This window comes from Equus przewalskii, chromosome 13, assembly GCF_037783145.1.
Source record: "Equus przewalskii isolate Varuska chromosome 13, EquPr2, whole genome shotgun sequence".
NCBI lineage: Eukaryota > Metazoa > Chordata > Mammalia > Perissodactyla > Equidae > Equus > Equus przewalskii.
Genome location: NC_091843.1, coordinates 18396609 through 18420723, shown reverse-complemented (window position 1 = coordinate 18420723; position 24115 = coordinate 18396609). Strand labels below are relative to the sequence as shown.

Here is a 24115-nt window from a genome sequence, read left to right as displayed (position 1 = left end):
GTTGTAGGGGAGGAGTGTGCAATGAACATGACTGAAAGACGACATGTGAAGTAGAGTTTGGTGTGCTGATTCATATATGGCTGGAAAGGGGACCTCCATCCACCACCCCCTGTGGGCACCTTGGTCTGTCCCCAGATGAGTCAGGGATGGAAAAGGTGAAGAAACTCTGTTCACAATGCCTGGAGGCTATCCAGAATCTCGAAGGCTCAGGAAAGCCCGTCTTCCAGGGTGCAGTAGGAATCTCCGTGTGTTACCCACGGGGCTCCATGGCGACAGAAGTTGAAATCACTGGCATGCTCTTGTGGAAAGGAAATGGTGAATGAAAAGTATAGGGAAAGGCTGTGGTGCCATACTTTTACAACAGTAAATGTTTACTGGCTGAATGAATGGGAGTGGATGTTTATCCAACTTTTGGAGGAGCGCTGGAACCCAGGTCTCCTGGAGTCGAGCAGAGTCCTTGGGGCCTTGTCCTGTGGGTCCTTGCAATGGAGATAGCTTCACGTAGCAGGAAATCCAAAATACGCATGAAATGGCTGTTCCAGGTGCTGCCTCAAGCTAGAAGGGACCTCAGGACTTCCTCCCTCTAGCCTGTGTCTGTCTTTAATTCAATCTGAAAACATTTATGACCTATTATGAGTGTGGGGACAAGGAGATGAACTTCTGGTCCACATGGAAAATGAATGAGAACACAAATTAAGAAGCAAAATGCGATAGCACCACAGGAAAGGTACAGCGTCCTATAAGAAATGAGGAGGCTTTCCCCTTTGTTTGATTCATTTCATTTCACAGTTCCATTCGAGTCTGGAGAACATGTCCAGCATCGAATGAGAGAAGATGAATGACATTATGACACTGACGGCCACAGAGAGTTTACAATCTGGCAGGGGCAGCCATGTGCCAGACGTGGTTGATTGGCTTGTTTCACACCTGTTCAAACCTCTCTCAGGTGTGCCTTCCTATGCTACAGAGGCTGGAATGTAAAAACCCGTTTCCTAGACTCCTTGCTGCTGGGGTTCTCATTGTAATTTAGGTTTAGCCAGTCCTGTGTGCTTCTGCGAGACCTGAGTTCAAAATTGAGTTAGGAAAAAAAATTGAGTTTGATGGAGAGGAGGCAGCAGCTTGGGAGGAATCCACTTGCTGATGCTGACCCAAAAGGGGCAGTATGGCTCTGGAGTCCTGGCAGCAGCTCCGGGTCCCCAGATTACACCTCAGATGGTGTGTTCCTGTAGCCAGCGGCTGGGCCAGTCTCTCCCTCAATTCCTAGCTTCCATATTGTGCCAGAAATAGTAGTTCCCTCGGGGTGTCAGTACTGCGGTGGTGTTCTGGGAGTCATTCCCGGAGGCCCAGGCCGGAACTTGCTGGGCAGTGATTCTGAATTCTCTTGACTCTCTTTATTAAATCCTGTCTGCTGAAAATTGCTAGAAGGGTGTTGCATCTCACTTGAACCCTAACTGATCTGTCATGCTGTGAACTCTAGATCCTGTGAAAGTCAGAGAAGGGAGATGAGGGTGGGTCAGAGCGAGCAGGGGAGAAATCCAGAGGACTGCCTTCCTTTCCTCTTTCAACCCCACCTCCTATCCTCCAGCTCTCTTCAATCCCATAATCAACCTTCACATTAATCAATCGATTAAATATGATATGACTGCGATGCAAAACGCACTCTGCTTAATGTTGGGGTCACAGTAAGGAACAGATAAGCGAGGCCTCTGTCTCCATGATACTTATGAGGAGACGGATGTTCAACCATCGCCCAAATAAACATGTAAGTCAGAGTTGTGGTTTAGAGTTAGGAAGGAAAAGAAGAGGGAACTGTGGGAGACGATGATGGACGTCTGTGAGAGAACTTATTTTGATTGGGAGATCTGTGAAGATCTCTTGAGTAGGTAACATTTAAGCTGAGTTGCAAAGGATGAAAAATGGCCAGCTATGCAAAGCTGGCAAAGAAGGAGCAGAGAGTATCAAAGCCATGTCAGCCTTTCTCCACATCTTTGTAATGCTCGCCTGTGGAATAGTTGCAGGATAAAGCCTCAACTCCTTAGGCTTTCTGGAGCCTCACTAACTGGAAGCCCTCTTTGATTTGACATCTTCCCAGCCACTTCTCCTGTAGGGCCATGTTTCTCAACCTCAGCAATACTGACATTTGGGGCTGGATAAGCCTTCGTTGTGGGGACTGTCCTGTGCATTGTAGGATGTTTAGCAGGATCTCTGGCCTCTGCCCTCTAGAAAATAGTAGCAGCTCTCCCATCCCCAGTTGTGACAACCAAAAACGTCTCCAGACATTGCCAAACGTCCCCAGAGGGGGAAAATTGCCCTCTGTTGAGAACCACTGTCCTGTGGGCAGCCTTGCTTTTGTCAGGGTGGTCTTCTTGCTGACTCCCCAAAGCACCATCAACTTCTATGTTTCTGCACCTCCACTTATGCTGCTCCTCTAGCTATCTCCAACTCTTCTGCTTCTCCACAAAGACTCATCCACATGTCTACTAGAAACTCATGGCTTTTATCTGCCCAGTACCCCTCTGTCCATTGGGGAACTCTGTTTGGATGATTCTCATGAGTATTGGTGGTGGGACGAATGGTCCATCCTAGTGCTCTGCCTGCCCTCTGGCTGCAGGGGCAGGGCACCATGTGGACCAGGTATTCTTTTCTTTATGCCCAGTTATGAGCCCAAACAGTGGGCATGAGACCCAAGCAGAGCCAATCAGAGTCTTTCCATGTGATTTCCACCAGAGGGCATTGCTTTGCTTCTGAATTGTTAACTGTGAGGCTATAGCTCTGGGCTGCCACTAGCGTATTTCCTGCCACTTGGAGAGAGCCTGCTTATGGCGGGAGACAATGTTATCAATACACAAATAGAAGCAGATTCAGGAAGTGAAAGGTAGAGAGAACAGTGCTGTGACCATATTATTAGAGCCCTTTGTTCAGATACTTGTACTAAAATAGTCACATTCTCATATTCTTTCTCTCCCTTTCTTTAAGCTAGTTTGAATGGTTTCTGTCAGCTACCATGGAAAGAGTCCTAATACAGTATCCTTCAAGGCCTAATACAAATCTCTCCTCTTTCATGAAGTCTTTTCAACACAGAACTGAAGAAAATTCTTTGAATTCCTAACTGGTGGTTTGCTGAAGCCAGCAGCTAATTCTGTGCCTCTTTCCAACTCTGAGTTTAGTGATGTCATGTTGGCAGTTTGAAATCATCAAAATAGTCAATTACACTACAGAAATCAGCAAATGCTACAAATCAAGGCTCTCTTTCTCCCAACCCAGCCCCCAGCCTGTTTACCAGCACACCACTGTCTAAATTGCTTCTCAATTGTACCACCCATTTGGATATTAATAATGTACTGATTTGTGACATCTCTTGCCTTTTGAATTTGGTGATGTTGGGAGAAGTGCCCCTGACCTACACTGCATTTGTAGCTTCAGATTCTCAAAGGAGGAAAGGTCCTGAGAAATAATTTGGTCTGTGGTCTTCATTTTGCACATGAGGACAAAGAAGTCCAGAGAGCTTCAGCGGTTTGGTAGGTAGTTGTGGAGTGAAGACAAGGAAAGTCTAAGATCTTGACTTAGATCCATTATGAAAACGTAGGTCTTCCTGGGCTCCCTTTTTGCCTTTTTCAACCCTTTCCTTTCTCCAATTCTCATACAAAAGAGAGTTTAAAAACAATTATTGAATCATTCCAAACACCTAATGGCCAAGACCCAAGCTGACAATGCTTACTTTCAACAAGGGGCTTTGGGGCTGCGAAATTCTCTAGAATGAGATCATTCCAGATGGAGTCTCACTAATGTGGTAGCACTGGGGAGACAGCTGTTGATAGAAAGGACATGCTGCCATTGCACAGAAGGACGGTGATGTTGGAGTGAGTGTTGGCTGCTCTGTGTATTATATCACTTAGATGATAGCTGAAATGCAAGGAAAGGTGACAGATTTATAATAATTAAAAATATGCATTTTTTGACAGAGGTGTTCTATTTCTAGTAACTCATCCTGGAAGTGAATATAGGGATATTCATTGCAACCTTGTTTGAACTAATACACGACTGGAAACACTCTAAATGTCTAGCAATAGGGGACTAGTTAAATAAATCATTATACATATATACAGAGAGGCAGAACTCTATGTACTATTTTGGAATTATCTCCAGGATATGTTGTTTAGTGAAAAAAATAAGGAGCAGAACAATGTGTAGTTTGCTGTTATCCAAATTAAAAAAAGAAGAGGTGAGGAAAATGCACATAAACACATGGATGTATGAGCATAAGCAATCTGTAGAAGGATATACAGAAAATTGTAACACAAGACATTGTATCTGGAGAGGGGAATTGGAAAACAGTGGTAAGAGGGAGACTTATTTTTCATGGTAGGTCTTTTGGAGCAGCTTGATTTTTAAAAACATGGGTATCTATTACATATTCAACACCCTTCCCATCAATAAAATAAAAAATAAAGGATATATTGTGTTGCAGTTCTTGGAAATTCTTCCTTTGCTCTTATGGATGAGTTGGATCTGGGGATGTGGCAAACCCCTTACAATTATACCCTTTTTTTTTTTTCTCCTATGTAAGAGTATTTTTTTAAAAGCTCTGGAAGAATACATATCAAACTCATGACGGTGGTAACTTCAGGCAGAGGGATTATATGCTTTCTTTTAAAAAAAAACCTTTCAAAGAGCAGTCTGTTCCAACCTTGCAAGTGTGGGACAAGTATTTCTCTCATCATACAGCCAGAGGAACGGAGGCACAGAAGCAGGCCTCCCCCGGTCACGCAGTGGGGGAGGTGCAGGTGGGGAGAGCTCAGATCTTGCCCAGGCAGACATTCCTTCTACTGGACCACATTTAGCTGGGCAGAGGCTCCAACAAGCAGAGCAGTTGTCACAGGAAGGAAAAGGAGACCCAGGGAGTTCTGAGAGGCTCTTCTGGCCTAAGCTTTGAGGAAAGTTAGAGCCCTGAGCCAACTAGCGTCCCAGAGCAAATGAAGTCAGACCAAAATAGACACCACTTACATTCAGCAGGAAATGACCCAGAAAAGATCCAATCCGTTTCCAGATGTTATTTGAAGGGCCTCAGTTGGAGAGACTTCATTTTGGAAGCTGAGGCAAAAAGCTCTTGATAAGGTTTCTCAACTCAGAGTGTGGATCAGAAGCGAGCAGGCATTTGATTGGAGGGAAATGCGCTGCTATGGAGGTTGAGAGGCTTCTGTTTTATGGAATCAAGGTTTGAGAAAGCAGCCTATGAATGAGTATAGAAACCAAGGCTTTGCCATCTTTTGTCAGCATAATTTTGGGAAGGAACATGAGAAATATAGGGTCTATTCCTGCCTTTTGGCTGGGAAGAAAAGCAGAAATTTCAGATTGAGGAAATGAGGCATGATTAAACTGTATAAATGAGACTGAGCTGGAGGATAAAAAAATTTTTATGTGTTAGCTGTTGTGAAGTAGGAGACTAATTTCTCTAAATCTTGTATTTCAGAGACGTCTACAGATTTATTTTACCTAACACTCAGAAGACACTTAGCTCTACATGTCTCATCCACTTATGATGGGTATAATAAAAACTAAAAACCTTGAAGCAAACAAGAGTGTGTCTAATGTGCTACTCCTTATGAAGGAGAAAGGTTACACTCACAAACACACACACACTTGTTTATGTGTAACCATCTCTTTAAAGATACCTAATCTGGTAAGAGCGGCTGCCTCTGGGGAGAACCGTGGAGGCGAGAGACGAGGTGGGAGGTACAGCCTTCGCTGCACTGTTCAATTTACCCTATGCCTGTATTATGTATTAAAAATAAAACATAGTCTTAAAAAAGTGGAAAGAGAAAAACATCCCTTTACAATGGAGAGATCAGGTGGCCATTCTGCTAACCACACAAGGAAATTTTGCATCACCAAGGCTAAAACAACCTGACATTATACGGTGCATTAACGGTTTTAACCTAAATTTAATCAAGCCTTCAGACCTAACCTCTGATTAGCAGAAATCAAAGGAGATGACATAGGAGAAAGCAATCCAGAGAGTGGGACATTCTTCAAAATGTTGTCAGAAAAAAATTAGGTGGTTCAAAAAAATTAGGAATAAAAGATATTTTGAGGGCAACTGGAGAAACTTTGAATATGGCCTGAGTATTAGGCAATTATTAGAGAATCATTAATTTTCTTGGGTGTGAATAATGGTTTTGTGGTTGTATAGCATAATACCCTTATTCTTACGAGATGCATGCCAAAGTAGGAGGGGTGAAGAGACATGATGTAGGAAATTCACTTTAAAGTGGCTCCAAAAACACACCTGAACACACGAACACACAGAGTTGGTTATTAAGCTATAGTCTCTTAGCTTCAAACTAGGCCATGAGATGCCAGGGCTGGGACTTTGCAAATCACAGTTCTCCTTTGCCAGCTGGCCTTCTGCTTGTCTTCCAGTTGGGGCACTAGAAAGAGACCGGAAGTCCAGAGGAGTGGAAAGGAACCCGCTCCTTTCTGTTTTGCTTCCTGTTACTGTCAGCCTCACCGGAGCAACAGTTCCTCACCCTGGCAATTAGAGAGTTATTTCCTGTAGGAGCAGCTGGTTCAAATTTACATTTTTTCCACACTCTCAGAACCAGCCTCATTATGCTTCTTCAGACATACCGGTATCAGCTGGCAGATGTCTTCTCTGTCCCAGCTCCATGGGCCTCTTCATCCAAGTCTCTCAGTTGTATTAATCCCAAGCTCTTCTCCTTGTTCTCCCAGCCCTAGGATGGTAACTTTCTGTATTTACTACAGTATTCCTTTTGCCTTTCCAGCTCTCCAATACTCGGTTAACAATTCTTTACATTAAATTCTCTCTGCAAAAGTAACTGGTGAGGTTTGTGTCCCCTGACTGAGCCTTGACTGATACAGAAATCGGTACCAGGAGCCTCAGGAAACAGACCCTCCAAGATGGAATTTTTTCACATGCCTGGGTTAGTCTTCAGATTTGAATGCAATGTTGAGCTCCTTGTCATGGAAAGGGGATGCTAGTAACCCATGGCATGGAGTGGTACTGATTAGTCAAATTATTGACTGTAGATTATTGTGATAAAGAACCTCCTGAAGCAGGTGCCTGGCGACCAAGCGGCTGCCTGGAATAATGATGACTACAAGGACTGTGGGGTGGGATGCCTTCTTCTGAGTGCACTGAAGTGCTTACAGAAAGAAAAGGACACACTCAGCTATTTAAAATCTCAGCTCAAGTCTCAGTCAGAGAACTAGAGAGAATCTATGGCAGTTCTGAAATATCTCAAATCTTTTGTAGCTGCAAATTCAGACACAATATTTAATTGTGAGGGTTGCAGAGTTAAATGTAAATTGAATTCACAGCCTCCATCTTTCAGTGAAAGTTAGGATGAGGATTGGGAACTGTCCGCAAGATTTGGAATGAGAACATCTGCATGGACTCAGACGAAGCTGAAAATCTTAACCCCTAAGTCACTCTGAGCCTGCCTTGCCTTCACCTTCCATGTCTGAGAGTAGCCTGAAGTCCTTGTAATAACCTCACCTGAGGCAAGTGCCTTTCAAGGAGATGCCTATACTCTTCAAGACCGACCCCACCTACTTCTTGTTGCCACTAGATGCCTAACTAGGGTGAAATCCAGCATATTCCAAGGGAACAAGTACAAAGTCTGATCCCAAAGGAAAGATTTTATAATCCAAAGAACAGCAAGACTTTTCTAATCGACATAGGCAGAAACCTGGTGAGTATGTGTGGGAATGGCATTCTAAGAGCATTAGACTAAAGAGCACAGAATATAATAGGCCAAATTTACCGATACGTGCATACTTATCAGCGATTCTGGATTTAATGTTAGCTTGCATTAAGAATTTATTTACTTGGATGACAGAAATTTGGACTCAACAGTGACTTAAATATAATGAGTTTGAGATCCCAGAACTTCCCTGGCATAATGTGGAGAAAGGAATTCAAAGACTTAGGGAGATAGAAATGTTGGAGCAAACTTACCAGGTGTGACCTTCAACCTTCCCTCACCCACTACCCCCCACTACTTTATGGTTCAAGGGGGCCCAGAGGACACTCGTTCACTAGGTATTGAGCAATACATTAAGGAGTCCACCAATACCCTTGACAATCTCTGTGGTGGTTGTTCTCCGTAGGCTGGTTTGATGGCAGAAGATGCTGCCACTGAGATGAGTTCACTGACTGCAGTGAGGTTGATGGGATCCTAGAGTGGCAGAGTCCAAGTGGCAGCATTCTGTCATTAGAGATAAGGCAGATGCATTTAACAAAATGCACACCAGGGACAAAATGGTAATTAGAATGTTTTGACCCACAGGGATCATTGATAGTAGCTGTCATGGTTAATTCTATGTTTTAACTTGGCTGGGTGACCGTGTGCCCAGATATTTGGTCAAACATTATTCTGGGCGTTTCTGTGAGGGTGTTTTTGGATAAGATTAACACTTAAATGGATGGACTCTGAGTAAACCAGATTGCCCTACAAAATTTTGGTGGGCCTCATCCAATCAGTTGAAAGCCTGAATAGAATAAAAAGACCAAGCTCCCCTAAGCAAGAAAGAATTCTCTAGCAGACTGTTTTCAGACTACAACTGCAGCAACGGCTCTCCTGGCTCTCTGGGCTGCTGGCCAAAACCCTGCAGATTTTGGACTTGTTAGCATCCATAATTCTCTGAGCCAATTCCTTATAATCATATATATTCATATCATCCTGGTTCTGTTTCTCTGGAGAACCCTACTAATACATTAGCTAATTGGTACAGTGGATCTAGGAATGAAATAGATGGGCAGTCTACTAAAATATTATTTGATCTATACAACAGGAAAAACTCTTAGGTCTGATGCTCAGAAATCTGACTAAAGTTACTACAGAGAGAGTCATAGCCTCTCCTTGTTTCCAGACCCAAGGCAGTTTTCAGATCCAGAGTCCCCTGATTGGCGGATGTGCTGAGTTCCCTTAAGGACTCCACAACACTGCCACAAGTATATACTATAAACCTTTCTCCAAGACTTCCCCAGAGATCTGCAGTGTTTAAAAGGATGACTGCGTATTGCAAAAAAAGAAAATCCTCAGCTCTTTTGGGGATTAATAGGCACTGGCCCTGAACTAATTCTAATTCCTGGGAACCTAAAACTCTATTATAGTCCATCAGTCAAGGTGGGGGCTAATGGTGGTCAGGTAATGAATGAAGTATTGGCCCAAGTTTAACTTACAGAGAGCCTAGTAGGTCTAAGAACCTAGAGGTTACAGCTCCAGTTCTTGAATGTGTACGTGGAATACACATACTCAACTACTGGCAGAATCCCCAAATTTGCTCTCTGATCCATGGAGTGAGGGCTATTGTGGTAAAAAGGGCGAAGTAGAAGCTCCCAGAAATTCCCCTCCTTACTAAGGTAGTAAGCAATACCACATTCCTAGAGGAAACTGCAGATAAGAGTCCCACCATCATAGCTTAATATCTATCACATTCACCTGTTTGTTCTGTGCAGGTTGATGGATCTGGAGAAGGACTATGGATTACTGTCAGCTTAATCAGGCGATGACTCCAATTGCAGCTACTGTTCCAGATGTGGTATCTTTATAAGAGAAAAATCAATATAACCTCATATACCATTAGTGACCTGGTAAGTGCTTTTCTTTTTTCTATACCAATTGGCACTGCCACCAGAAGTTTGTCTTTACTTTGCAGAACCAAGAGACCATCTTCACAGCCTTGCCTTAGGGCTACGTCCACTTACTGTCTGCTGCAGTATAAACTGCAGAGACCTTGATCATCGGACATTTCACAGACCATCATACTGGTCCACTTTGCTGATGACATGCAGATTGGATCTGATAAGAAGGTAGTAGCAAGTACTTTAGATGCCTTAGTAAAATATATGTGAGTCAGGGAGTGGAAGATAAACCCCATAAAGATTCAGGGACCCACCCATCTTAGTGAAGCTTCTGATGTGCTAATCGTCTAGAGCATGTTTCAACAGTCCATTCCTTTTCTATCTTTTTCATTGAAATGTATTTGACATATAACATTGTGTAAATCAAAGGTGTACAATATGTTGACTTGGTACATTTGTATGTTGTAATATGATTGCCATGTAGCGGTAGTTAGCACCTCTATCACTTCAGATAATTATCATTTCTTTCTTGTGGTGGGAATAATTAAAATCTAGTTTCTTAGCAAGCTGGATGATTACAATACCATATTGCTGTTTATATTGTAATAGTCCTTCCAAGGAGAAAGACAAGTTGCTGTACCTCACATCACCTACACTACAACAGAGGCACAAGGCTTCACGGGCCTTTTTGGCTTTTGGAGGCAACGCACACGTTTGAGTGTGCCAGTCTGACCCATTTACCAAGTAACGTGTAACACTGCCAGTTTTGAGTGGAGAGCAGAGCACGAAAAGGCTCTGCAGCAAGTCCATCTGGAGTGCTCGCTACTCTGCCACTGGAGACCTAAGACGCAGCAGATCCAATGACATTTGAATGTGGCAAATAGGGATTCTGGATGGAGCCTTTGGCAAATGCCCATACAAGCATAGACCTCTAGGGTTTTGGAGAAAATCTGTACCCTCTTTTGAAAATAACTATTCTCCTTTTGAGAAATAGCTCCTGGTTTGCTACTAGGCCCTGTTAAAACTGAACACCTAACTATGGGACTAGGTGCTATGTGATCCAGCAAGCCATGAACTGGAGTGTGCCCAGCAGCAGTCTATCACCAAGTGGAAACGGTACATAAAGAAGAGAGATCAGCAGGTCTGGAAGGCACAAGCAAGTTGCCTGAGTAGGTGACCCAACTCCTTTGACACCTCCTCCCATGCAAAGCTTCCTTTTCCCTCAATCTATAACTTTGGGTGCATGGGGAGTTCCCTATGACGAGCTGACTAGTAGGAAGAAATTTAGCCTGGTCTACAGTTTATTCTGCCCAGCATGCAAGGACCAGCTGGTTGCTGCAAAAACTGCCGCAGCATTACAACCCCAGTCAGGTCTGTCTCTGAAAGACCCCACTGAAGGGAAATCTGCCTGGGGAGCAGAACTTGGAGCAGGACATTTGGTTGTCTGCTATGTCTAGACTGAGCACTACCCAGAAGTAGGCACCTAAACTCGTGTTCAAGGGCGGTTACTGATGGTTTGACGGATGGTCAGGGACTCAGAAAGAACAGATTTAAAAGTGACAAGGAGGTCTGGGGGCGAGGCATGGCTGAACACCTCAGAATAGGCAGAGAACTGGAGATCACTGCATTCTAGGTGAATGCTCACCAAGGGACGCTGTGCAGCCATGAGAATGAGAATGTTCTTTGTAGACAGACAACCACAGGGAACATAACGAACCAAGAGCTTCAGCAGCTGCAATCTGAAATTCGTCACTGCACCTGGACCAGCTCACACTTCCATGGGCTGCTCCCAGCACATAACTGAGTGTGACAAGAATACTAAGGCATGCATATTCACGGGATATACAAGTCTCCTGTGACAGCTGACTTTGGCTTGAGGACTTCCCGATGGCCTTGCTGAACCTACATTAACACAGAGGAGGATCTCAATAATCAGGACATGATGACGTACTTTATAGCTATTAGTCAGCCTCTTTCTCCAGACATCACAATTATTGCCCAAAGGGCCATGTGTGAGAGTGGCCATGTAGGCAAGGATGCAGGCTTATACATAAGCACAACATTGACTTCCCCTCACCAAGACTGACCTACTGAGTGCCCGACCTGCCAACAGCAGAGACCAGAGACCCACACTGAGGCCCTGATATGGGCACTTGGTGGCAGGTTATTTATACTAGATCCCTTCTATCATGGACAGGGCAGTAACCTACTCTTATTGGAAAAGACACACCATTCAGATATGACTTTGCCTTCAGTACTTCGGCCAGCCTTATTAACTGTCACGGCATCCTGCACCACATTGTATCTCATCAAGGAACAGCAAAGGAGTGTGTGTTATTCTGCTTGGGCTGCCATAGCAAAATACTATAGACTGGGTGAAATTTCTCACAGTTCTGGAGGCTGAGAAGTCCAAGATCAAGGTGTGACAAGGTAGGTTTAATTCTGAAGCCTCTTCTCTTGGCTTGTAGCGGGAATCCATCTCTCGGTGTGCTCACATGACCTCCTTTGTGGACCAGAGAGAGAAAGCAAGCTCTGTGGTGTCTCTTCTTATAGAGGCACTAATCTCATTGGGCTAGGGTCCCATCCTCATCACCTCACCTCACCCTAATTACCTCCCAAGGTCTACCTCCAAATATCACATTGGGGGTTAGGGTTTCACTATAGAAATTTGGAGGTGGACACAAACCTTTAGCCCATAACAGAGTGTGGCAACAGACTGATGCCTACAGAATTTACTGGTCTTGTCATGTACTTCACCACCAAAAAGCGGCTGGTCTGTTGGCATGACAGAATGATTTACTTAAGACTCAGTTACTTGCAAATGGGAGAAAATAACCTAAAAGGATAAAGTTCTTTCTTATAAGATGCAATATGTACTTTGAATTGGTAACCAATGAATATGGATTTTTTTTCTAAGCCATAATACAAGGGTCCAGGAATCAAGGGGTGGACGTGAGAGTAGCTCCGCTTACTATTGTACTTAACAACTCACAGAATTTTCACTTCTCATTGCTGCAACTCTGAGCACTGGTAGTTTGGAAGTCTTGGTTCCCAAGGAATGCTTTCCAGAGGACGTAACAGTAGTTCTACTAACTTGGAAGTTGAGGTTGCCACTGCCCATTTTGGGCTTATGCTGTGAGGGTTAATGCCAGTGGGCCTGAACGTGGCCTGGTCAAGGCATAACATGTCCAGATGACTAGTGTTGCACTGGAACCATGCATCTGAGGAGTTTCAGGGTGGTTTGTACCAGCTTGTCATCACTGTTTATTGTTAGAGTGAGATGGATGATTTATACCTGGAGACCTCCTCTACACCCCCAGCCCTCAACCCCTGCCCCACAAACTTGGTTGTTGGGGCTGCTTTTTAGGCAACTGAATAATTAATGGCACTGCTACTAAATTTGAGAAGAGAGTTGAAACTTTGTGTCTCCTCATTCTGGGGAGAAGGCAGAGCATCTTTATTTGTAGAGAGGGTAGTTAACACCTTAAGAGAACCACAAAGCTGTTTATTGTATAGAAATTCAAATATGGATAGAGGGTAGGAATGGATGCTCAATCGCCAAAGGGATGAATGTGCTGGTTATTAAACTATTGTCTTTCAGCTTCAAACCCATCCTTCCATACTTCCTATAATCTGCTCTGTGATCCTGGGGCTGGGACCCCACAAAGTATATTTCTTTATCACCTAGGTTTCTGTTAAACTCTGCAAATAAGGGAGCAAGAGAGATAATGGAACTATAGAGGAAGGCCCAGGGACTTGCTCCTTGCTCTTTTCCCTTGTATTGCTGTCAGTATCATCTCTGCAGTGGTTCTTCAGCCTGGCAGTGAGAGTGAGTTCCAGTAGCAGCAGCTGCTTTGAGTTTTCAGTTTTTTCACACTTCTGGAGCCAGCCTCATCATGCACTCTCAGAGATGGCAGCACCAGCAGGCTGACACTCATTCTTCCGACTTTCGAGGTCCTGAGACAATAATACCAGTCAAGCGCGGCCCCTTCCTCAGACTCCCGAGTCTCACTTCCAAGGGACCCCTCATCCAAGCTTCCAAGTTTTAATAATCCCACCTCTTTTCTTGTTCACCCATCCTAGTGATGCCAGTTGCTTCCTGCACTTACTATCTCGGTGATACCTCAGTATCCCCTTTTTCCTTTCTAGTTCTCCAACACCTGGTTAATGATTCTTTATTGTAGATTCCATTTCTTTAAAAACTGGTTTGGTTTCTATTTCTTACTGGATCCTGTTTGATACATGGATACCTATGCATTTATATAACAGCTACAGCAAAATGTTAATTTTTGAATCTAGAAAATAGGCATGTGGGTGTTCATTTTATTATTCTTCCAACTTCGTGGTATGTTGGAGACCTTTCATAATAAAACACTGGGGATAAGGTCTTCTGAAGATTTGAATAAATATCAGTTCCAGAATAAAAAGGTAACCCTGATAAAGGGTGAAAGTTTCCAAAATTGTAGGTTAGGAAATGATAAATAAAAACTGTGATTGCTCCAGAAACCAAGCTGGGAACCATGACAAAAATAAACATAGAAAAAACCCAAAACAAACAACAAAAAGTCTAGTTTTCTGTTTATATCTAGGAAAAGTTCTTTCAACTGATGTCAATGCCACCAAAATTCCAAAATCAAGCAAATAAAATATGGTTTCTGTGGGAAAAAAATGAAGACGTTCTCTAGGGAAAACCTGTCCAATTGTTCCGTCTTATAGGGGAGAAAACTGAGGCGCAGGACAGGTAAGAGCTGCCCAAAATCACGTAATAAAATTAACAGAGTCAAAACTTTCCCATGAGCCATTCGTAATAAGAAAGATTGGAAACCAGGTATTGAAGCAGGTCTCTTGACTGCACACGTCAGGAAACAGACTTCAGAAAAAGAGGGACTCTGTTAGCTCACGTAACTGAGAGGAAAAAAGTACGACTGCACTTGGGTGCTGCAGCAGTGTCACGGGGAATCTGCCTCCTCCCTTTTCTCGGCTCTGTCTCTGCCGACTTCATCCTCTGGCAGCAGAGTTGATCACTGGAAGCTCCAGACTCACGTGCTGCTAGTTTAGCAAGTATAACGTCTTTCCCATTAACTCCAACAAAAGGACTGGAGCTCACTCTAGCCAGGATGTGGTCATACAGACTGCCAGCGGGTAAGAAAGTTCCTCAAAGAAAAATCTGGGTGCTATTATTTAAAAAGGCAAGTGAATGAATGAATGAATGAATGCTAAGCAGACCAAAATAAGAGATGATTTGTCTGCCAGACCTCTTGATTCCTATATGCTGAGGGCTATAGAGTTTACACAGCTAGTAAGTAGCTGAGCCAGAACTGGAATCCATTTCTGTATTAGAGTAAGATTTAGAGCAAAACTGTAAAACAGAAGAAACGTAACCTCAGGTGTCTCTTTATTCTCAGAAGATAAATCAAGTACAACATACAACGAATGAGACAATTACTTTATATTGCCTTTCAAATTAAGGTAGACTGAAAGCTTCAAATTTGACTTTTCCAAATGCTTGGTAGATATTAAAGCCAAGCTTACAATATTTTGATATAATTTAGTGCTAAAAAGGTTCTATACTATAAATACCCAGATCCTAATCTTTTAAAAACTGAGATATAATTCACATATCATAAAGTTCACCCTTTAAAAGTATGTGTGTTTCGTTTTGATTCTCATTGGATCATGCCTGAAAATGCTGACCCATCTATTTACTACAAGTAGCTTTTGGTGGCTTACAAGAGCAGCCAAGATGTCGAAAATTCACATGCAAGTCAGTATAGACAAAAAGTCCCTCCCATCTTCTCTTTCCCACCCTTGCTCCCCAACGATTTCTTGCAGTCTGGTAGTTACTGGCTCCACCAGAGTTCTGTCTGCCAATTTTGTAGCAGAGGCTCAGGTGGAGCATTTTTAATATGAACTACTAATTCCTTTTCTAGTGATGTTTAAAATCAGATATTTGGCAAAATCTGTAATGCAAGCAGGTTTGCTTTCAACCAATCATGCACAGAGAGTGACATCTGCTGGTCATAAAGGTTATATCTTTATCCTGCCTTGATTCCTTTTTGCAATTTATCAGTGACCTTAATTATATAGTAAAAATATAAGAAAAACAATCTCATATCAATCTTATATGATCTCTTCCTTGGGAGAAAAAGAAACCAACACATATGACTTATATGTGCCAATATATGTACCACTGTCGGAGATTATTTAAATTAAAAAAAAAACTAGGTTTCTTCTTCATTTAGCAGACACTGCACCCTCTTTCATTTGATCAGGGGAAAATAAACTGTTGTAGAATTTGAAAATGAATTAAAAACTCAGCCATTTCCTTTACAAATCCTTTGGGTTTTTGTTTCAGAGCAGAAATGAATGAATTTAGTTGAAGAGAGATTCTAGTGGACTTAATCAAAGCCTGGGCATCAAAGGTCATTGCTTCTGGCCTTTCATCCTAGTCTTGCTATTGTGTCGTTAGGTCCCAGGTTTCATACAAGCCCTTGCTCCATCCCTACTTCCCTTCTATCTTCAGATATGCAGACATATTAAACTTTATACATACTCATCCAGATTTATTCCTATATTAGCTTTGGAAATTTTTCCCACTGTTCTTGAAGTTAGATTATACTAGGAAACATTACAACGTATATTCTGTAACTACATTTTTAAATGAAAGGCATGTATTTATATTTACTGATAAAAGTATTTGATGGTGATAAAGCTCAGTTTTATGTAGAAAATATAAACTTCAATTTGCATCTCAATTTGGTAGTCAGATTCCATTGCCTTTCAGGTTTTTTTTTCAATTTTTCACTATTATAAAAATGCTGTGATTGGGCTGGCCTGGTGGCATAGTGGTTAGGTTTGTGTGCTCTGATTCAGCAGCCCGGGGTTTGTGGGTTTGGATCCTGGGTGCGGACTTACACATTCCTCATCAAGCCACGCTGTGGCAGCATCCCATATATAAGACAGAGGAAGACTGCCACAGAGGTTAGCTCAGGGCCAATCTTCCTCACCAAAATAACTAAATAAATAATGCTGTGATTACTCACCTTATAAATAAAACTTTGTGGACATCCCTGCTTCTTTCCATGTGACAAATTACTACACGGAAAAATCCTAAATCAAACGGCTATGAATAATCAATAAAGGAACGAAAACTAGTACTATAATAATCAAAAATTGGTAGTAGTAGAAGAGATGTTTTAGAAATCCAATCCTTGTCTATTATCTAGAGGAGTAAATACATAACTTTTAAAGCTGATAAATCAAAGCTGGTATATGTGTTCGATATAAACATATTACTTACAGATGTGGGCAGAACCACAAAAAGTTAAAGCAGAAATGGTCAAGGTGATTGGGCAGGAAGGGGACTGCAGCTTTTCATCACAGACGCATGTTTTTTTTTTTTTAGGATGATAAGCCCTGAGCTAACATCTGCTGCCAATCCTCCTCTTTTTGCTGAGGAAGACTGGCCCTGAGCTAACATCTGTGCCCATCTTCCACAGCATGGCTTGACAAAGAGTGCGTAGGTTTGGACCCGGGATCTGAACCGGCGAACCCTGGGCCACTGAAGCGGAATTTGCGAACTTAACCACTGTGCCACCAGGCTGGGCCCCCGCAGACTCATTTCTTTCTCCAGCCTTGAGCATTTAGTACTTTGATAAAAAAATTCAAGTTTTGAAACAAAAATGTAAGCTTATTTAAATTAGAAAATACTTTGTCAAATTATCATCTAGAAAAAGAACATTCCTTTAGATGCCCATGGGGAATTTTTTGATGACCCTGACTTACTCTAGTAATTTCTTGTCAATTTGTTTATTATTTATATTCTGGTCCATTCAAAAGTTTTGAACTATTTTGGAAAAATACATACAGTATAAAATGTAAAACAGGTGAGGAAGCTGGGGTGTAGGAAAATAAGAGGAGGCCAGAGGACCAAAGAATCCATCAGAACCATCTGGAAAGGTAGTTGAGAATGAAGATCTGTGATCTTCTCCCAGACTTGCTAAATCGGAATCTCGAGGAGGCGGCTCTGGGACCTCCTTTTTAGCAGCCTCGGTGACTTGGAGTCCTCATGTAATTTAAAGGAAGACGAGTGATGATAAGGTATGAGGATGTTTATTAACGTCATGGCATTCAGAGCATGGGAGCTAGGGGGATGGACAGTGTGAGAGTGACTCCAAAGAACGCATTTAAAAATAAATCTTATATAAACTAGAATCATCCCTTCTCTCACTATAACATTTCATGATCCTCTTCTGATTTCACTAACCTCCCCATAACAGCCTGCACAGAGATGAGAGGACTCTCTGCCATTTTGTCCTTTGACTTTTACCCTTCACACGAAGATGCCAGCTGTGGGAGGTCTTCTTTTTTCTCTTGGCTCCATTCCTAGCCTACTGTACTATTTAGCTGGATATTCTAGTGTTGGGTGTCTTTTTCATGTATTGCATCAAGAGGTTAGACAGACACATAAAATTAGAAAAACCCTATGGATCAACTAGGCAGTGAGGGGTACTTAATCTTTTCTGCTGCTTGTGTTCTCATCCTCAAAATATATTTTCACATGCCTCATTAATGAAGTCAAAGTTACTCAATTTTTAAACATTGGATTTGGTATACCATAAATATAAAAGGAAAGAGACAGAATTATAGCTTAATTTTACAGTGGAATTAAGAATATATTAGAAATCATACATTAAAAAAGTTTACCAGCTTACAGTGACTTCTGCTGTAGCTGTAGCTTCTGTTCAATGATGTCTGAGAAACGAGGAACTTTTTTTGAAATAGCCACACGGATGTCATCACTCATATTAAAGCAGCTCCTGGACTTTGTTTTAAAATGTAAAAGTGATGAAAATCCCAATTCACAAAGGTAGGTAGTTGCAAACGGTATAAGGATTTCTAGAGCTGTCTTTGCCAGGTTTGGAAACGCTGTGAATTGAGCACACCAGAAATCCTCAAGCTTCATTGTCTCAAATTCCATTAGGATTTGGCCACTAGCTCGTAATTCAGCAAGATCATTTTTCATTAAATAACCATCATCGACAAAATCCAGATTAAAAAGAAATGGATCCAGTATCCATTTACTGGCCTCATCAAGGTCTCCAATGGAAAAATAGCCGTGGAAGAAGTTGCTCAACTGTTGCAGATGCAGTGTTATGTCAGTGGCAATGCATACTGCTTCATTATCTGAAACGATTATTTCTTCCAGAAAGGGAAAGTTGGTAAAATTTCTTTTCTCAATTCGCTTTAGCCAAAACGGAAACTTCCTAACAAAAGCAGATAACTTCTCTCTGGCTGACACCGTGTTCATCCCAGTCCTTTGCATAGACGCGCTAAGTTCATTTAGGTGTTTGAATAAATCTGCAAGGTATGCTAGGTGAATTTTAAACTCTTTATTTTCAAAGCCATCAACTAAATTACTGCTTTGGTGGTGAAGAAACTGATCTATTTCTTCATACATTTCAAAGACATGAGTAAGTATTTGGCCTCGAGAAAGCCACCGCATTTCAGTATGGAAAAGGAGGACACTATACTCTATTCCAATTTCTTCAAAAAAAGCCTGAAACACGCGATGATTTGGAGCTCGCCCTTTGATGAAATTTACTACCCTCACCACAGTAAACAGAGCATCCCTCAGTTTTGCAGGCAATGTCTTTGTGACAAGTTCATGAGGGTTTAACAAACAATGCGTGATCACGATATGAGGTACTTCTTTTTTCACACAAGCAACAAATTCTGAATTTTCTCCTAGCATAGAGGAGGCACCATCAGTACAAACAGAGCCACACACATCAAGTGCTATCTTATGCTTCCAAAAGAAGTCTCTGAAGAGATTGAACACATCTATTCCTTTCATTGTTAACTGCAAAGGTTCACAGAACAGGAATTCTTCTATGATCTCTCTCTCTTTTACGTATCGCACAAATGCCATTAGCTGACTGCAGTCATCCATGTCAGTTGTCTCAGCAAGCTGAACGCCCACTTTAAGAGGACTGGCTTTGATATCTTCCAGAACTTGCTGTAAGATATCCTGGCTCATTTCATCAATTCTAGAATGGATCACATCATCTGATAAGGGTACCTGCTGAAGCTTCTTTTGTGCATCTGGTCCCAGAACTATTTGTGCTATTTCTAATGCGCAAGGTTTCACTAATTTTTCAGCTATTGTATGAGGATTCTTCTCCTTGGCACATAAATAAGCAAACTGATATGACGCTTGTAACAAGGCATCCTCATGAGATGCAACTCCAAATGCTTTCAAGGTTTCGTTCTGATCAGAATGTGCTGGCATATGCTTCAGGCTATTGAGATCATGCCCACCTACACCACCATGCTGCCTGTTAAAATGGTCAGACAGTTTCGATGGTCTGAGGTCAGCATTTGAGAATATCGAGTTACACAATACACATTGTGGGCGCTGAGTTCCATCAACCTCCGTTGTACAGGTGAACCAGTAACGAACATAGTCGTCATCCCATTTGCGTTTCTTCGACATGGCACCCAAAAATTCTCAGGTAGTATTCCAGAGATGCCGCAGAATTTTGCTTTGGGAGTAAAATATAACCCACACATTAAAAATCAGTGGCTAACCAAATTAAAACAAAGCCACATCACATGCCATCCTGTCATCTGTGTGCATGTCAAGAAATATCCTGTAACATGTCAGTTCAAAGTAAGCCATGACAGCATGACAGTCCAACTTAAAGATAACAGCTCACACAGCTAATGCCCTAGAATAAATGACTTGTCAGCCAGTTATGTATGGGAGATTTGGGCTTATACAAATTGTGAATACTTGTAAGTTCTTACTGGTGAATTGCAGTTATGGCTTAATTTGTTTTCAATGATGTATGTTCCAAACAAATCTGATACAGTTTGTATCCTCGGAAAGGGAATCTCATTACCACCCACTTCTTCCATCCTGCACCAAGGATGTGTGCACAGCCCCAGTCATGAAGCACTGAATAGAGAAGGGAGTAATTCAATAAATACTCTAAGGAAGGGCAGAGATTGCCATGGTGGCTAGTTCTTTTTAATAGTTAAGGAGTAAAAAGGCCTGTAAAACTATTCAATCCTTAAGCAGCTTTGATTCCAACTTAAGCAGAGAATTTCAACCAGGTCTGATTAAGCCACCCTTGACAAACAAGTAGGATACAAATTTGGCTCAGAGCTTTCTTGCTGCTAAAGTGTAACCCACTATTCATCCGTGATTCATACGGTCCATATAGAAAAACAAAACAAGCTGCTCAGGAGAAACACAACTATTCTTATTACCAAGACTTCAGAAAATTTCTCTCATAGGACACCCTTACTTACAATAGAAATTTCATGATGCTTTTTCATAAACTACCCCTCAGTAAAAACAGTCAAGAAAGGAGCTGAAACAATGGAATGAAAATAAGCAGCATTCCTGACCTGGCTTAACCCAAGAGGAGAATGTAGAAGCAGTGGTTCTCTAGTTTAGTAAATGGAGGAATCATCTAAATCTCTTGCGAAAATATGGATTCCTGAGCCCCATGCCCAGAGATTCTGATTCCCCGGCTTTGGAAGAGTGTTCCAGAATCTGTATTCTGAAGAAGCATTTTAGATAATTCTTATGAATTGTAACTAGAGCAGTAATCTTTAACAAAAGCTGCCCATCACAATCCCTGGAAACCTCTTTGAAAGGCTGAACATCCCTGTACCACCTTAGAACTAATAAATCATCTTCTCCAGAAGTAGGACAAAAGAATCCAAAATAACGTTGTCCAGGTGATTCTGATACATATCCTAGTAAGTGGCCGGATTTAGAGGAATGAAACATATCCTTCAGGCCAATCCCTAGCTGGCAGATATTCTAGCTTGCTAAGTAAACAGTCTAAATGCTTTAATAGGCGTTTACGTTTTCTGAGTTGATGACAACCTTCTGTGAAAGCTGAGGGACCTAAAAAGAAAGCCATGCCTTTTTTCTTTTTCTTCCTCCTTAGCAATGAGCAAAGGTATAATCCATAGGTAGGCTCAAATACACCTTAGAAAACAATTCTATCTCCCAGATAAGTGATTCCCAAAGTTTCCAAAGTTCTATGCCACTGAATGTGGCTGAAATAACTTAACAGGGGCACATTTAAATCCAAATGCCCACTTTGGCCATAAAATAAAGTCACAATAAGTAAGCCAAGAATATTTACTTAAAGCACTAGCTTTCTAGTGGCTCTGCCAAGATTCCCTTGTTGTAAAATATACTTCTATGTAACTAATAAGTTGACCTGCCATATGGTTGTTACGAGCCAGTTAAAAATTGGAAGATGTCTGCCAATCAATAAAGACGATTTGAAGTTTAAAGAGTCAATCTTAAGCCTTCTTTTGTCAAGTGATGAGACTATAGGGCCAACTGTGTTTAGAATCGATCCTAATTGACAGCAATAAGCATAAAACATGATTATCCTTCTGTATTGTTATGTAGATTTACTATGTGTATTTTGAGGGGCAGAGGAAGTGAAGGAAAAACCTTGTTTCAGTCTCATTAGAAATCATTACAGGACCGGTTAAGAGTCCATTCCTATTCACCTTGACTATGTTGCTCAAGTATATTTTGACTGAAGATTTACCTGTTTTGAACAAAAGAATTTTTAGAAAAATTCACTTATAGTATTCTTCTCCATCCCCCTCAAAAGGGAGAACAGATAGCAAGGATTTTCAAGATCCTCAAAGATGAACTTACCGCCCAAGAGACTGTCTTGTGTTTTAGAACCTCACAATTTTCACTTGCTCCTTTGTGGTATTTAGCAATCACAATATCCTAAAACATGTAAACATTAAAAAAAGCATCATCTTATTAGGGAATTATTGTTAATCTAAGCGCGTGCGATAAATGGTATGGTTGTGTCCAAAAAAAGTTCTCATTTATTAGAGATACAGACTTATTTACAAATGCAATGATGTCTCGGATTTCCTTTGAAATACTGTACTTCAGCACACACAGACACACAAACATAAAGTAGGGTGGAGACAGAAGAAACAAGATGCACCTTGAGTTGGTAACTGTTGAAGCTGGATGATGGGTACACATTCATTACACCATTCTCACTTTTTTGAGTATGCTGAAAAATTTCCAAAATAAACAGTAAAATAAAAAGCATTATCTTACCAAACAGAAATCATTCGGGTTTAGAATGATTCTTTTGACAGTATGTTCAGAGAGATCTTAAGATGCAGAATGAAAGATCTGATATAACAACGAAAGATCTAATATAACAAAGTAAAATGTTTTGGCAAGTTTATGAAGGATAAGGGTAGATATGAAAAAATATCACAACTGGGAGAAAAAACAGTTAAACGTAAACATGCACATAACAGAGATATTTGAACGCTAAAACATCTGTGTCAGCAATGACAACACCAAAGCGCAGCTGTACGCCTAAACTCCAAACCAAACGCACTTGCACTTGCACTGAGCCACCGCCGCCGGCAGCCCACGGGACGTGCGGTGTCTGGGGAGGCGGGGGATTCAGTCATCACCGTTTACAGTTATAAGCAAGAGCCAGGAGAAAAGGGTCGGGAATGTGGTGGCAGAGCAGACGCTGCAGAGGCCAACGCCTGGGATCCCGGCTTTGTCACTCAGAGGCTGGGACCTTTCCCAGGCTCCACTCGTCAACTGGGGATGACAATAGTACCTACCTTCCAGGGCTGCTGGGAGGTTTACTTATGAGCACGCATGCACAGAACACCAGCTCGTACTGCTGGCCCTGTCGGTGTGTTACTAAGGACCGAGCGTCTGGCAGGCGGCCCCGGCGAGGAAAGCAGGCTCGGCTGCTCTCCGTCCGCCCTTCTCCCAGCCAGAGGCGCAGGCCCGGGGATGCTCGGGCTTCCTTTAGGCGCCCGCTTCGCGCTCCAGCTCGCTCTCTGCTCCGGCGGGGGCGCAGCCTCTGGGCGCCGGAAGCAGTCTAGGCAGCAGCCCTTCAGGGCCGACACGGGGCAGAAACCTGCGGAACGCGGTTAGAGCTAAGCTTCCGCAGCGCCCTCCGCCGCAGCCACACCAGGGCTCCATCCGGGTTCTCCGGGCGGCTTCCCGCCCGCACACTGGGGGAGGCGGTTCCCCGCACGCAGGCGCATTAGCAAACGGCTGAGGGCCCGGCTGGCTTGAGTAGGGAGCATGCGTGATGGCCCTTCTAGCTTGTGTCCGTGGAGGTGGGAGTTTTTTGCTTGTTGTGTCTGGCAGAAAAGATGAATCGTAGAGACTCAGGAATGGAAGGCGTTGTAAAGCCCCCATAGTTCTAATTGTTAACATTTAGAGCACTAGATATAAAGTTTTCTGTCAGACTTTGTGCTTGGAGATTATAATGCTCCAATAATTACCAGTTTCTATGTGGAATCAACGAGGAAAAAAAGAAGGAAGATCATTCTACTCCCAAATGAAACGTTCAGGCAAATGGGACTAGCTGTACATTCCATTAAGATACTAAGGTGGAGGATGAGCTTGCATTGTCTTGCCCCCCCCCCCCCCCCCATATCTTTAGCTGAAGGTGGCAT

The 24115-nt window shown here is 42.3% G+C and overlaps 1 protein-coding gene across 2 annotated transcripts in view; it reads right to left on the bottom strand.

The window, feature by feature from the left end:
* C1QTNF2 (C1q and TNF related 2) overlaps positions 1 to 23667 on the bottom strand; it is a 46219-nt gene extending 22552 nt beyond the window's left edge. The window contains exons 1-3 of one of the 2 annotated variants that reach the window (XM_070569106.1): positions 23264 to 23667; positions 22308 to 22385; positions 18322 to 20151 (exon numbers count right to left, since the gene is read on the bottom strand). The gene's annotated coding sequence lies outside the window, so the exon portion shown is untranslated. The remainder of the gene's footprint in view (positions 1 to 18321; positions 20152 to 22307; positions 22386 to 23263) is intronic. The other variant, XM_070569105.1, reaches the window with a different exon arrangement.
* Between the last annotated feature and the right edge of the window lie 448 nt (positions 23668 to 24115).